At 43.2% G+C, this 14,500-nt stretch overlaps 1 protein-coding gene across 5 annotated transcripts in view; it reads left to right on the top strand.

Moving 5' to 3' along the window:
* The first annotated feature begins 4,499 nt into the window (after window positions 1–4,499).
* ARAP3 (ArfGAP with RhoGAP domain, ankyrin repeat and PH domain 3) overlaps window positions 4,500–14,500 on the top strand; it is a 273,051-nt gene continuing 263,050 nt past the window's right edge. For 3 of the 5 annotated variants that reach the window (XM_073621034.1, XM_073621028.1, XM_073621030.1), the window contains exon 1: window positions 4,501–4,904. The gene's annotated coding sequence lies outside the window, so the exon portion shown is untranslated. Of the gene's footprint in view, window positions 4,905–14,500 lie in introns of all 5 variants that reach the window. The other 2 variants (XM_073621033.1, XM_073621032.1) reach the window with 2 other exon arrangements.

The raw sequence follows: 14,500 nt of genomic DNA, 5'->3' as shown, positions 1-14,500 counted from the left end.
ATGATGGAAAGTTCTAGCACAGTATACATTGTATGGTGGAATGTTCTTAGCACAGTATACAATGTATGGTAAATGCTCTTAGCACAGTATACAGTGTATGGTGGAATGTTCTTAGCACAGTATACATTGTGTTGTGTAATGTTCTTAGCACCGTATACAGTATGATGGAATGTTCTAGTATACAATGTGTGGTGGAATGTTCTTAGCACAGTATACATTGTATGGTGGAATGTTCTTAGCACAGTATACAATGTATGGTGGAATATTCTAGTATACAATGTGTGGAGGAATGCTCTTAGCACTGTATACATTGTGTGGTGGAATGTTCTTAGCACAGTATACAATGTATGGTGGAATGTTCTTAGCGCAGTATACATTGTGTGGTGGAATGGTCTTAGCACAGTATACATCATGTGGTGGAATGTTCTAGTATACAATGTATGGCGGAATTCTCTTAGCACAGTATACATTGTATGGTGGTATGTTCTAGCACAGTAAACACTGTGTGGTGAAATGTTCTTAGCACCGTATACAATGTATGGTGGAATATTCTTAACACAGTATACATTGTATGGTGGAATGTTCTTAGCACAGTATACATTGTATTGTGGAATGTTCTTAGCACAGTATACATTGTATTGTGGAATGTTCTTAGCACAGTATACATTGTGCGGTGGAATGTTCTTAGCACAGTATACATTGTATAGTGGAATGTTCTTAGCACAGTATACATTGTGTGGTGGAATGTTCTTAGCACAGTATACACTGTATGGTGGAATGTTCTTAGCACACTATGCAATGTATGGTGGAATGTTCTTAACACAGTATACAATGGATGGTGGAATGTTCTTAGCACAGTATACATTGTATGGTGGAATGTTCTAGTATACATTGTATGGTGGAATGCTCTTAGCACAGTATACAGTGTATGGTGGAATGTTCTAGTATACAATGTATGGTGGAATGTTCTTAGCACAATATACATTGTATGGTGGAATGTTCTTAGCACAGTATACAATGTATGGTGGAATGTTCTTAGCACAGTATACATCGTATGGTGGAATGTTCTTAGCACAGTACACAATGTATGGTGGAAAGTTCTAGCACAGTATACATTGTATGGTGGAATGTTCTTAGCATATTATACAATGTATGGTGAAATGTTCTTAGCACAATATACAATGTATGGTGGAATGTTCTTAGCGCAGTATACATTGTGTGGTGGAATGGTCTTAGCACAGTATACATCATGTGGTGGAATGTTCTAGTATACAATGTATGGTGGAATGCTCTTAGCACTGTATACAATGTATGGTGGAATGTTCTAGTATACAATGTATGGTGGAATGTTCTTAGCACAGTATACATTGTATGGTGGAATGTTCTTAGCACAGTACACAATGTATGGTGGAAAGTTCTAGCACAGTATACATTGTATGGTGGAATGTTCTTACTACAGTATACAATGTATGGTGGAATGTTCTTAGTACAGTATACAATGTATGGTGGAATGTTCTTAGCACAGTATACATTGTGTGGTGGAATGTTCTTAGCACAGTATACAATGTATGGTGGAATGCTCTTAGCACAGTATACATTGTATGGTGGAATGTTCTTGGCACAGCATACAATGTATGGTGGAATGTTCTTAGCACAGTATACAATGTATGGTGGAATTTTCTTAGCACAGTATACATTGTATGATGGAATGTTCTAGTATACAACGTATGGTGGAATGTTCTTAGCACAGTATACATTGTGTGGTGGAATGTTCTTAGCACAGTATACATTGTATGGTAGAATGTTCTTAGCACAGTATACAATGTATGGTGGAATATTCTAGTATACAATGTATGGATGAATGCTCTTAGCACTTTATACATTGTGTGGTGGAATGTTCTTAGCATAGTATACAATGTATGGTGGAATGTTCTTAGCGCAGTATACATTGTGTGGTGGAATGGTCTTAGCACAGTATACATCATGTGGTGGAATGTTCTAGTATACAATGTATGGTGGAATGCTCTTAGCACAGTATACAATGTATGGTGGAATGTTCTAGTATACAATGTATGGTGGAATGTTCTTAGCACCGTATACATTGTATGTGGAATGTTCTTAGCACAGTATACAATGTATGGTGAAATGCTCTTAGCACAGTATACAGTGTATGGTGGAATGTTCTTAGCACAGTATACATTGTGTGGTGGAATGTTCTTAGCACAGTATACATTGTATGGTGGAATGTTCTTAGCGCAGTATACATTGTGTGGTGGAATGGTCTTAGCACAGTATACATCATGTGGTGGAATGTTCTAGTATACAATGTATGGTGGAATGCTCTTAGCACAGTATACAATGTATGGTGGAATGTTCTAGTATACAATGTATGGTGGAATGTTCTTAGCACCGTATACATTGTATGTGGAATGTTCTTAGCACAGTATACAATGTATGGTGAAATGCTCTTAGCACAGTATACAGTGTATGGTGGAATGTTCTTAGCACAGTATACATTGTGTGGTGGAATGGTCTTAGCACAGTATACATCGTGTGGTGGAATGTTCTAGTATACAATGTATGGAGGAATGTTCTTAGCACAGTATACAAGGTATGGTGGAATGTTCTTAGCGCAGTATACATTATGTGGTGGAATGGTTTTAGCACAGTATACATCATGTGGTGGAATGTTCTAGTATACAATGTATGGTGGAATGCTCTTAGCAGAGTATACAATGTATAGTGGAATGTTCTAGTATACAATGTATGGTGGAATGTTCTTAGCACAGTACACAATGTATGGTGGAAAGTTCTAGCACAGTATACAATGTATGGTGGAATGTTCTTAGCACAGTATACAATGTATGGTGGAATGTTCTAGTATACAATGTATGGTGGAATGTTCTTAGCACCGTATACATTGTATGTGGAATGTTCTTAGCACAGTATACAATGTATGGTGAAATGCTCTTAGCACAGTATACAGTGTATGGTGGAATGTTCTTAGCACAGTATACATTGTGTGGTGGAATGGTCTTAGCACAGTATACATCGTGTGGTGGAATGTTCTAGTATACAATGTATGGAGGAATGTTCTTAGCACAGTATACAAGGTATGGTGGAATGTTCTTAGCGCAGTATACATTATGTGGTGGAATGGTTTTAGCACAGTATACATCATGTGGTGGAATGTTCTAGTATACAATGTATGGTGGAATGCTCTTAGCAGAGTATACAATGTATAGTGGAATGTTCTAGTATACAATGTATGGTGGAATGTTCTTAGCACAGTACACAATGTATGGTGGAAAGTTCTAGCACAGTATACATTGTATGGTGGAATGTTCTTAGCACAGTATACAATGTATGGTGGAATGTTCTAGTATACAATGTATGGTGGAATGTTCTTAGCACCGTATACATTGTATGGTGGAATGTTCTTAGCACAGTAAACACTGTATGGTGGAATGTTCTTAGCACAGTATACAATGTATGGTGGAATGTTCTTAGCACAGTATACAATGTATGGTGGAATGTTCCTAACACAGTATACATTGTATGGTGGAATGTTCTTAGCACAGTATACAATGTATGGTGGAATGTTCTTAGCACAGTATACTTTGTGTGGTGGAATGTTCTTAGCACAATATACAATGTATGGTGGAATGTTCTTAGCACAGTACACAATGTATGATGGAAAGTTCTAGCACAGTATACATTGTATGGTGGAGTGTTCTTAGCAGAGTATACAATGTATGGTGAAATGCTCTTAGCACAGTATACAGTGTATGGTGGAATGTTCTTAGCACAGTATACATTGTATGGTGGAATGTTCTTAGCACAGTATACATTGTGTGGTGGAATGTTCTTAGCACAGTATACATTGTATGGTGGAATGTTCTTAGCACAGTATACAATGTATGGTGGAATGTTCTAGTATACAATGTGTGGTGGAATGCTCTTAGCACTGTATACATTGTGTGGTGGAATGTTCTTAGCACAGTATACAATGTATGGTGGAATGTTCTAGTATACAATGTGTGGTGGAATGCTCTTAGCACTATATACATTGTGTGGTGGAATGTTCTTAGCACAGTATACAATGTATGGTGGAATGTTCTTAGCACAGTATACAATGTATGGTGGAATGTTCTTAGCACAGTATACAATGTATGGTGGAATGTTCTTAGCACAGTATTGTATACAATGTATTGTGGAATGTTTTTAGCACAGTATACAGTGTATGGTGGAATGTTCTTAGCACAGTATACATTGCATGGTGGAATGTTCTAGCACAGTATACAATGTATAGGAATGTTCTTAGCACAGTATACATTGTATGGTGGAATGGTCTTAGCACAGTATACATTGTATGGTGGAATGTTCTAGCACAGTATACATTGTTTGGTGGTAAACACATGTCCTTGTATACTTTATTCCTCAGGCAGTATCATAGGCAGAGGAGGATGTAGTGCTGAGTATAGACAGAGGAGGGGGAGCTGTGACAGGAATGTATCAGGGGATTCCTGCCTTGTACCGAGCAGGAGGGAGCAGAGCTCCTCATACAGCCGGATACAGCTCTGCAGGACGGGAAGGAGGCTCAGCAGAGTCCCGGGCACTACATGAATGCCTGGACACTGATACCGGAGCCATAGGCTGTGGCGGCGTACAAAGACACAAGAGATGAAGAGAGATCTCTGCTGATCTGGACCGAAGACAGGCAAGGCTGCTGAGTGCACCGGACTGCCAGCTCCATCAGGGGTCTGTATCACCACCATCATCACCATCTTCACCACCATCCTCATCACCATCATCCTCATCACCATCATCATCATCATCATCATCCTCCTCTTCTGGGATGACAAAGACGAGTCTGGGTCCATCTCTAAGATCCTGTGATTGAGGTCAGTACAATGGGGGATTACCCAGGAATGTATTATGTCTGTCTGTGTATTTCATTCACTCATATTCAGGTCTGATTTGCTGCAAGTCACCTTTTTACAGGAGTTGTGTTTCTGTTAAAGTATATGGAAGCCCTAAACCCGGCCATACACTATACAATCTGATTGTACAATCTCTTAGATCTGTCACCAGTGCAAGGGCCTGCCTGATTTGAAACAAATATAATGGATTCTTTAGGTGTGTACTCATATTCTATAGTTTTTGTAAATCCAAAGGAAATTGTACAGGAATTGTACCATTAGAATGTATGGCGGCCATACACACTTTGATTTTATTATCCAATTGATATGTGATTTGATCAGATCAGCAAACTATAAAATAAGCATCATTTCCATTCTGAATTTGAGTAGGCTGAATTCATGAAATGGGGTGTAATGCCGCGTACACACGAGCGGACTTTTCAGCATCAGAGGTCGACGGAGTCACGACGGACTTTCGAACGACCGGACTTGCCCACACACGAAAGTCCGTTCGAAAGTCCGTTGGTTTGAACGTGATGACGTACGAAGGGACTAGAATAAGGAAGTTCATAGCTAGTAGCCAATAGCTGCCTTTGCGTTCTTTTTTGTCCATCGGACTAGCATACAGACGAATGGATTTTTTTTTTGTTCCAAATCTAAAGTCCGTCTGATTTTCAACAGAAAAAGTCCGCTGAAGGTCCGATGAAGCCCACACATGGTCGGATTGTCCGACGGATTCGTTCCGTCGGACAAGTCCGGTCGTGCATACACAACGCAGGACCGGTCGTGCCGCTACAATTCGCTCCGGCCTTAGAATCAAATCTAAAATGATAAATCGCAATGCATCATGATCATTCAGCATTACTTTAATGCTGTGTATATGAATCTCATGGTATTTTAATCGATCCACACTTCCCCATGTGTGTCATACGTCTATGGCCACTCAAAGGCTGATGACACACAAGCGATTCTGTCACTAGCGACACAATTGTCAGGATTGCTAAGAGGCTGCTTGTCTATCACTATGGAATCACTTTAATGCTGAGCATACACTATACGAAAAAATTCGCCAAAACCCATTTTCGAAAAACGAACATTTGGCCGTGAGAGCAAACGATAGCAATGACCAATAAATCGTTCAGTGGACATAAATGAATCCATTTTTTGTTTGTTTTTTTTACATATACCTAGTGCAAATAGTTTGGACGGGAAACACATTAACCTTTCAGTTTATCGTTCGTTTGGCAGAAAATTTCCAAACTTGTCCTTCGTTTTTTTGGCTCAAAAACGTCCCAACCGATTATCGATTATGTGCCCATTAACTGGCTGAAAAACAAACGAACTGTCTAAATGACTGAATTTCGGCCGAATTTTCGTATAGTGTATGGCGAGCATAAGGCTGTTATTTATTGCTCCATCGCTGGGACAAATGCTGCTGAATCTTGATTATTAAAGATGGGAGTGACAAATCCCAGAATGACTCCTTAGGGACAAACAAGCAGCCTCTTAGCGATCTTAGAGATCCTAACACTAGCCATTGAGGCACATCGCTAGTGGCAGGAATGCTGGTGGCAAAGTCACCTGTGTGTCATCAGCCAATGATCTTCTCTTATTTGTTCCCTTCTGGTCTGTTGAATATAGAAAGAGTAACAGTCACACAAAATCTCCTGTGCTCAACAGAGGTGCGATGGCAATGGAAGAAGCCTAGAATTCCTATGGCTCCCAGTACACGCACAGGCCTTGCTGCCCTCCAAGGGTCAGGGGATACCCAACGGGAACACTGTAACAGAATGAAAAGAGGGCGCACCAACCTTGCGCATTACCCAAGTAATATTTGTTCAAATCAAAAAAAAAGGAAACATACTCACAAACAAGTGAGGGCTCTGAGGAAGAGGGGATCTCCCCTCAAAACACGTCAGAACCTGGAAGGTACTCTGGACATAGTCCTGGTGACCTGGTTGCTTTTTGTCATTTGTGGACTTTGATATGCTTTTACAATCCACTTGTTTGTGAGGATGCTTCCTTCTTTTTGATTTTAATAAATATCACTTGGGTAATGCGCAAGGTTGGTGCGCCCTCTTTTCATTTTTTTACAGAATTATTATTATTAATATTATTTAAGGTACTTATATAGTGCCGTCAATTTACGCAGCGCTTTACATATACATTGTACATTCACATCAGTCCCTACCCTCAAGGAGCTTACAATCTAAGGTCCCCAACTCACATTCATATACTATGGCCAATTTAGACAGAAGCCAATTATCTACAAGCATGTCTTTGGAATATGGAAAGAGGTTTGTTATAACTGTTCCATAAGTACAAATACCTGTTAATCCCTCCAGAAATCCAGTGAGCTCCTAAGTGAGCTGACAACATAAGGCTCCATTCATTCATTTTGATCTGACTTTACATTCTATGGATCAAAATCACATCAAAAGTTGCAACAAAGTAGTGCAGGCACCTTTTTAAAGTCGCTGCGCCTTTAAGCTGCACTAGTTTGAACGGGTGCCATTGAAAAGAATGGGGTGCGATTTTTTTCATGCGACTTTGATGCCCAAAAGTCGCATCACAAATCGCACAAGTGTGAATGGAGCCTAAATGCCTGCACTACACTAAGGGCCCATTTCCATTGTTATGTCTTCAGGCACGTGCTGCAGCGCACAGAATGCATGTGTCCAACTTCCCTGTCCTAAAAATAGTGCCTCTTCCCATCTCTATCCTGCAGTGCTGTGCATTTTGAAAAATACATACAGTACCCATTTTTATAGCATTTTTAGTGTGATTAGAGGTCCTTAGAAGTCCATTCTTAGAAGTCTTGGAAGGCAACTAATCAAAAAACACACTAAAGCTTATCATAGATGGATTTTATTATTATTTTTATTTTTTTATTTTTTATCAAAAAAAAAGAAGCAAAAAAAAGCATTCCTCCATCCACACATTTGAGGTGGATGAGGGAATCTTCCGAGCTGCATTATGACCAAACAACAAATAGGCAGGCCACTCAAGGCTCCAGCCAGGTCCTCTCCTGTAGTACACCACACTCAAGGCTCCAGCCAGGTCTTCTCCTGTAGTACACCGCACTCAAGGCTCCAGTCAGGTCTTCTCCTGTAGTACACCGCACTCAAGGCTCCAGCCAGGTCTTCTCCTGTAGTACACCGCACTCAAGGCTCCAGCCAGGTCCTCTCCTGTAGTACACAACACTCAAGGCTCCAGCCAGGTCTTCTTCTGTAGTACACCGCACTCAAGGCTCCAGCCAGGTCCTCTCCTGTAGTACACCACGCTCAAGGCTCCAGCCAGGTCCTCTCCTGTAGTACACCGCACTCAAGGCTCCAGCCAGGTCCTCTCCTGTAGTACTCCACGCTCAAAGCTCCAGCCAGGTCTTCTCCTGTAGTACACCTGGAGCCAGGTCCTTTCCTGTAGTACAACGCACTCAAGGCTCCAGCCTGAACCTCTCCTGTAGTACACCGCACTCAAGGCTCCAGCCGGGTCCTTTCCTGTAGTACACCGCACTCAAGGTTCCAGCCAGGTCCTCTCCTGTAGTACACCGCACTCAAGGCTCCAGCCAGGTCCTCTCCTGTAGTACACAACACTCAAGGCTCAAGCCAGGCCCTCTCCTGTAGTACACCGCACTCAAGGCTCCAGCCAGGTCCTCTCCTGTAGTACACCACGCTCAAGGCTCCAGCCAGGTCCTCTCCTGTAGTACACCGCACTCAAGGCTCCAGCCAGGTCCTCTCCTGTAGTACTCCACGCTAAAGGCTCCAGCCAGGTGTTCTCCTGTAGTACACCTGGAGCCAGGTCCTTTTCTGTAGTACACAACACTCAAGGCTCCAGCCAGGTCTTCTCCTGTAGTACACCGCACTCAAGGCTCCAGCCAGGTCCTCTCCTGTAGTACACCACGCTCTAGGCTCCAGCCAGGTCCTCTCCTGTAGTACACCGCACTCAAGGCTCCAGCCAGGTCCTCTCCTGTAGTACTCCACGCTCAAGGCTCCAGCCAGGTCTTCTCCTGTAGTACACCTGGAGCCAGGTCCTTTCCTGTAGTACAACGCACTCAAGGCTCCAGCCTGAACCTCTCCTGTAGTACACCGCACTCAAGGCTCCAGCCGGGTCCTTTCCTGTAGTACACCGCACTCAAGGTTCCAGCCAGGTCCTCTCCTGTAGTACACCGCACTCAAGGCTCCAGCCAGGTCCTCTCCTGTAGTACACAACACTCAAGGCTCGAGCCAGGCCCTCTCCTGTAGTACACCGCACTCAAGGCTCCAGCCAAGTCCTCTCCTGTAGTACGCCACGCTCAAGGCTCCAGCCAGGTCCTCTCCTGTAGTACACCGCACTCAAGGCTCCAGCCAGGTCCTCTCCTGTAGTACTCCACGCTCAAGGCTCCAGCCAGGTCTTCTCCTGTAGTACACCTGGAGCCAGGTCCTTTTCTGTAGTACAACGCACTCAAGGCTCCAGCCTGAACCTCTCCTGTAGTACACCGCACTCAAGGCTCCAGCCGGGTCCTTTCCTGTAGTACACCGCACTCAAGGCTCCAGCCAGGTCCTCTCCTGTAGTACACCACACTCAAGGCTCCAGCCAGGTCCTCTCCTGTAGTACACCGCACTCAAGGCTCCAGCCAGGTCCTCTCCTGTAGTACACAACACTCAAGGCTCGAGCCAGGTCCTCTCCTGTAGTACACCGCACTCAAGGCTCCAGCCAGGTCCTCTCCTGTAGTACACCACACTCAAGGCTCCAGCCAGGTCCTCCCAGCTCCAATGATACAACAGACATATAAAGGTAGTAAAGGAGAAGGGGGTGTGGGACTTTATATGAGGTATAGGACCTATAGGTCAAATGCCTCCATCCCTATTTGACAGATTCATTGAAGAGAGAGGGTTGGGACTTTATATGAAGCATGCAGCTGGGGAGGTGACCATGAAACAAACTGTGTCTGACCAGTTAGTTATATATCTGTACATATTGGATCTCAATACAATGCACATAAAAATGTATTATTGAATAAAGTGTATTCCATATAAAGTCTACAAAGCAAGGAATCATAATAAAAAACGCTAACATCACCTGACACTTCAACAGAGGCTGATGTGGCTGCGCACCCCAAAGTAAATGTTACCAAAAGAAGTAGAAGGTTCCCGTGGGGTTTTTAAGCAGCAATCAAAAAAACCTTTCTTTGATTGCTGCTTAAAAACCCCAAGGGGACCTTCCACTTCTTTTGGAATCATAATAAAATAGCATAATAATCCATGATAATAACGTTTGTGGAACATCAAACACATTGATCCATATATCACACAGTACATATATAAAAGAATACATGATTGTTACAACATAATACAATAAAACATGATGAATAAAATTAGTGCAATGGTCCTGAACTGTAAACATGATAGTGGCATCAGAATAGCACGCTGCCTTTCGTGGATGACCTCCACTCATCTGGAGCAGATGCTTGATATATATCTAGAATTGATAAGTTGTTACCTTTAATAATGGGTCTCAATGTAAGAGGGCAGGGGAGGGGGAGGAAAAAGAAAAGTATGGAAAAACTGAAAACATCCACCCATACTTACTATATAACTATGAGTCTGAAATAGAGCGATGAGAGCTGCAGGCTGGCTAGACCAGTCCTCAGCCCTGGGAGCTGAGGTGGAAAAACCCAAGATAAATTGGTGAAAAAACCCTCAGGAGACAGGTGTCCCTGGGACTAAGGTCCCCCATAGATAGTCAGGGGTGATGTGAATAACATAGCCGTGGAACCTCTGCAAATGAGTATGAGAATTATGTGTATTATTACATATAGTGTACCTATTTAAGATTACAGAGTGTGGACCAATGCTGTCCCCGAGAAGTAGTGGGGGGAATAGTAATTAGATGGGAATATACCATATCTGGGTGTGGAGTGAAGGGAAAGTATGAGAAGTAACTTGATGTTCCAGAAACCATGGGGGATACATATATTGAAATGGAGACCACACACCAAAGGAGAGGGTAAAGGGAATGGGAAAGAAAATCTGCCACAATGCTACCTGAAACTCCTAGGCCGACACACATGGTCCATAATGGTGCACAATGTCCAAAGAGGCCAACAACCACAAGGGGCAATCTTTAAACTGAAGGGAGTATATAAACTCTGGTGTAATCAAGGGTGAAAACCAACATATAAAGGCCCTTTGCACCCCAATCCCCTTGATTAAGCTCCGGGGCCAGAGTGAAATGCGTTGGGCGCATGGCTTGGCTTGGCTTGGCTGGAGCTCGGGCTGAGGCTGTCATTTCACATATCCACAGGGTCTTGCAGTGATGTGCGGTGCATAGGACCTGATCACTTCACTTCAGCACTGATCAAAGCAATGTCTTCCAACAAGCCCATTGACCATAGATGGATCGAAAACCAGCCGGTCTCTGCTGAGCTGGCAGAATTTGGACCCATCTATGGTCAGTTTAAGGCACACGGTACTGATGAACGAACAATCCTGGCTGAAAATGCCTGCTTAAAAACATGAGGATGGGCTGTATAATAAAAGAAAAATAAAATAAAAATCTTCTAGCTTTAGGCCTCTTTCACATGGAGTCCACCTGCTCAGAGGGAAATCTATCCGCCGATCCTCACTGAGCAGGAGGATGGCTGTTTTGTGTCAGCTCTACTTATACAGAGTGGACACAGCCCGCTCTCCGCTATGGGCGTTGGGATGTAAACGGACCGCCTATCCATTTACACCTGACCGCTATCTGATCTGATCTGCTAGACCAGGGGTCTCCAAACTTTTTGAAGAAAGGGACAGTTTACTGTCCTTCAAACTTTAGGGGGGCTGAACTATACTAATTTTTTTTATATCTATACACAAATGTTTTGCTTTTCGTTTATAATCACTTTAAAGCGGAGTTCCACCCAAAAGTGGAACTCCACTTTAAGAAATCCTGACCCCCTGACATGCCACATTTGGAATGTCATTTTTTTGGTGGGGTGCGGGTACCTAGTTTTGACAGGTACCCAGCTCCCACTTCCTCTCATGGCGCAGTGGCTCTGAGTGGAATTTCTCCTCTCCTCCCTACCTGCAATCTTCTGGGACACCTCACAGGTCCCAGAAGATTGCCCGGCCATTCAGAACACGCAGCGCGACTTGTGCATGCGCAGTGTGCACCCGGCTGTGAAGCCGCAAGCTGTCACAGCCAGATGCCCACACTTGCAATGCCGGCGCCGCGGAGAGGAGAAGGAGAGAAGCGAGCATTTGGGCGGCCGCATCGCAGGACCGTGGGACAGGTCAGTTTCTGTTTATTAAAAGTCAGCAGCTACACTTTTTGTAGCTGCTGACTTTTAATAAACACAGAAATGGGTGGAACTCTGCTTTAAGCCTCGTACACACTACGGCTCAGGTCACAGCCGCTGTACTAACAATCCAATGTTAGTACATAAATCTCCCCTGTTGAGCTATTGTGTTCTGACAGGGGGATGCCCCCCCCCGCCCCCCCGAACACTCCAGTCAGCGCTCTCAGCCATTGGCTGAAAAGCCAGCTTCTGTCGGACCAGCTCCCATAGACACACAGAATACCGTCAGTTTTTTATTGAACTGGCCAATGCCACCTGACATTTAGCTTGTGTGTACTAGGCTTTATGCTGCTAGCATTAGTAAATAGATAGGAAGGTACAGTATATTATATTGTATTAGACTTTTTTTTACTTCCTGGTTTCCAGGCCTAGGCAAATGATGTCATACATCCCAGGAGTCTTCAGGAGGGTAGGAGGGGTCTTCTCAGTTAAAGAGGAACTGCAGTCTGCTCACATAATTTGTAATAAAAACATCTTTGCCATATTAAAGCATCCTTCCAAACCCTTTGCATATTATTTTATATATACTGTAAATCTGTACTTGCCAAATATGTTGCAGAAATCTCCCTCCACCGAGTCTGGTTGCATCCATTTTAACTGTGGGCAGCTGAAGCAGCTGCCTGTTCACTTCCGGGATTTACACACACACAGAGGCACACCTTCAGCTCTGCAGCTCTCATTGGCCCTCTTATGACTCATACCCCCTCCCTTCCCGGCAAACTCTCACAAGAAAGAGAGAGGGCTGTGCATGATGTCATAAGCCTAGGCTTTTTACCAGACAAGAAACAGGAAGTGGGCTGTATAAGGTATTTACTAGCAGAAAAAAAATATTTTACTATCCAAAGTTAAAACAACAAGGGCAGAAGATTTTAATAGATGGAAAGATTAAAAAATGTATGAAGGTACGCTTTAAGCACACCCACCTGCCAACATGCCTGAGCTAAGGGCAGATGGATTCCAGGAAGTAAATGCTACATGAATCATCTGCCCTTCCTCATGACGGCCACAGCCAAAAATGCTAGAGGGTGTTTTTCAAAGTGTTTTATCAACAAAATAAAGCATGGAGATATGGATAGATGGGAGTGTTTGCTTTGAATATTAAAAATGTATTAATTAGCATATTTGATTTGTGGTGCTCAGATACAGTTTAGTTCGACTTTAAGAACCTTTGAGCAAAAAAAAAAAAAAAAAAAAAAAAAGCTTTGATCAAAGGCTTGTTACTCTATCCACCTCAAGTTCTAAACTCAACATACACTAGGAGCACATGTCAATAACAAGTGGTGTAGTGGATAGCACTTTCACCTAGCAGTAAGAAGGGTCGCTGGTTTGAATCCCAACCACGACACTACCTGCCTGGAGTTTGCATGTTCTCCCTGTGCCTGCGTGGGTTTCCTCCGGGTACTCCGGTTTCCTCCTACACTCCAAAGACATGCTGGTAGGCTAATTGGATCCTGTCTAAATTGTCCCTAGTATGTATGAATGTGAGTTAGGGACCTTAGATTGTAAGCTCCTTGAGGGTAGGGACTGATGTGAATGTACAATGTATATGTAAAGCACTGCGTAAATTGACAGCGCTATATAAGTACCTAAAATAAATAAAAATAAAAATAACAAAGGAAATTTACATTGGCCTATGTATGACAACATACTTGCCTAATGCTACAGAAAAAAAAACACTCCCCATAGGTGCATAGATCTAAAAGAGTGTGTTATCAACCCTGCTCTTTGTGAGCTACAAAACACCTCCCACATGTTATGTAGAAGAGGAGATGGTTAGGTGTCCTGTAGTCCTAAGGCTACTTTTACACTGAAAGCGCCCGGCGTCAGCAGTAAAGCGCTGTTAGTTTTAGCGGCATTTAAGCGGCGCTTTTCGGCCGCTAGCGGGGTGCTTTTAACCCCTGCTAGCTGCCGAAGAAAGGGTTAAAAGCACCTGTGTTGCATCGCTTTGCAGGCACTTCAGCAGCGCTGCCCATTCATTTCAATGGGCAGGGGCAGTTTGGGAGCGGTGTATAACTTGCTCCCAAACTGCCCCAAAGATGCTGCTGCAGGACTTTTTTTCCTGTCCTGCAAGCGCACCGATACAGTGTGAAAGCACTCAGGCTTTCACAACAGGCAGTTTTCAGGTGCTTTACAGGCGATATTTTAGAGCTAAAACGCCTGAATTACGCCTTCAGTGTGAAAGGGGTCTTATACCTTTCTATTCTGGAGCGATAACACTGCTCACCCTACTACAGTAAATGTGTTACTGGCAGGATCA

Source organism: Aquarana catesbeiana, linkage group LG03, assembly GCF_042186555.1.
Source record: "Aquarana catesbeiana isolate 2022-GZ linkage group LG03, ASM4218655v1, whole genome shotgun sequence".
NCBI lineage: Eukaryota > Metazoa > Chordata > Amphibia > Anura > Ranidae > Aquarana > Aquarana catesbeiana.
This window is presented reverse-complemented; position numbering and strand designations above follow the sequence as displayed.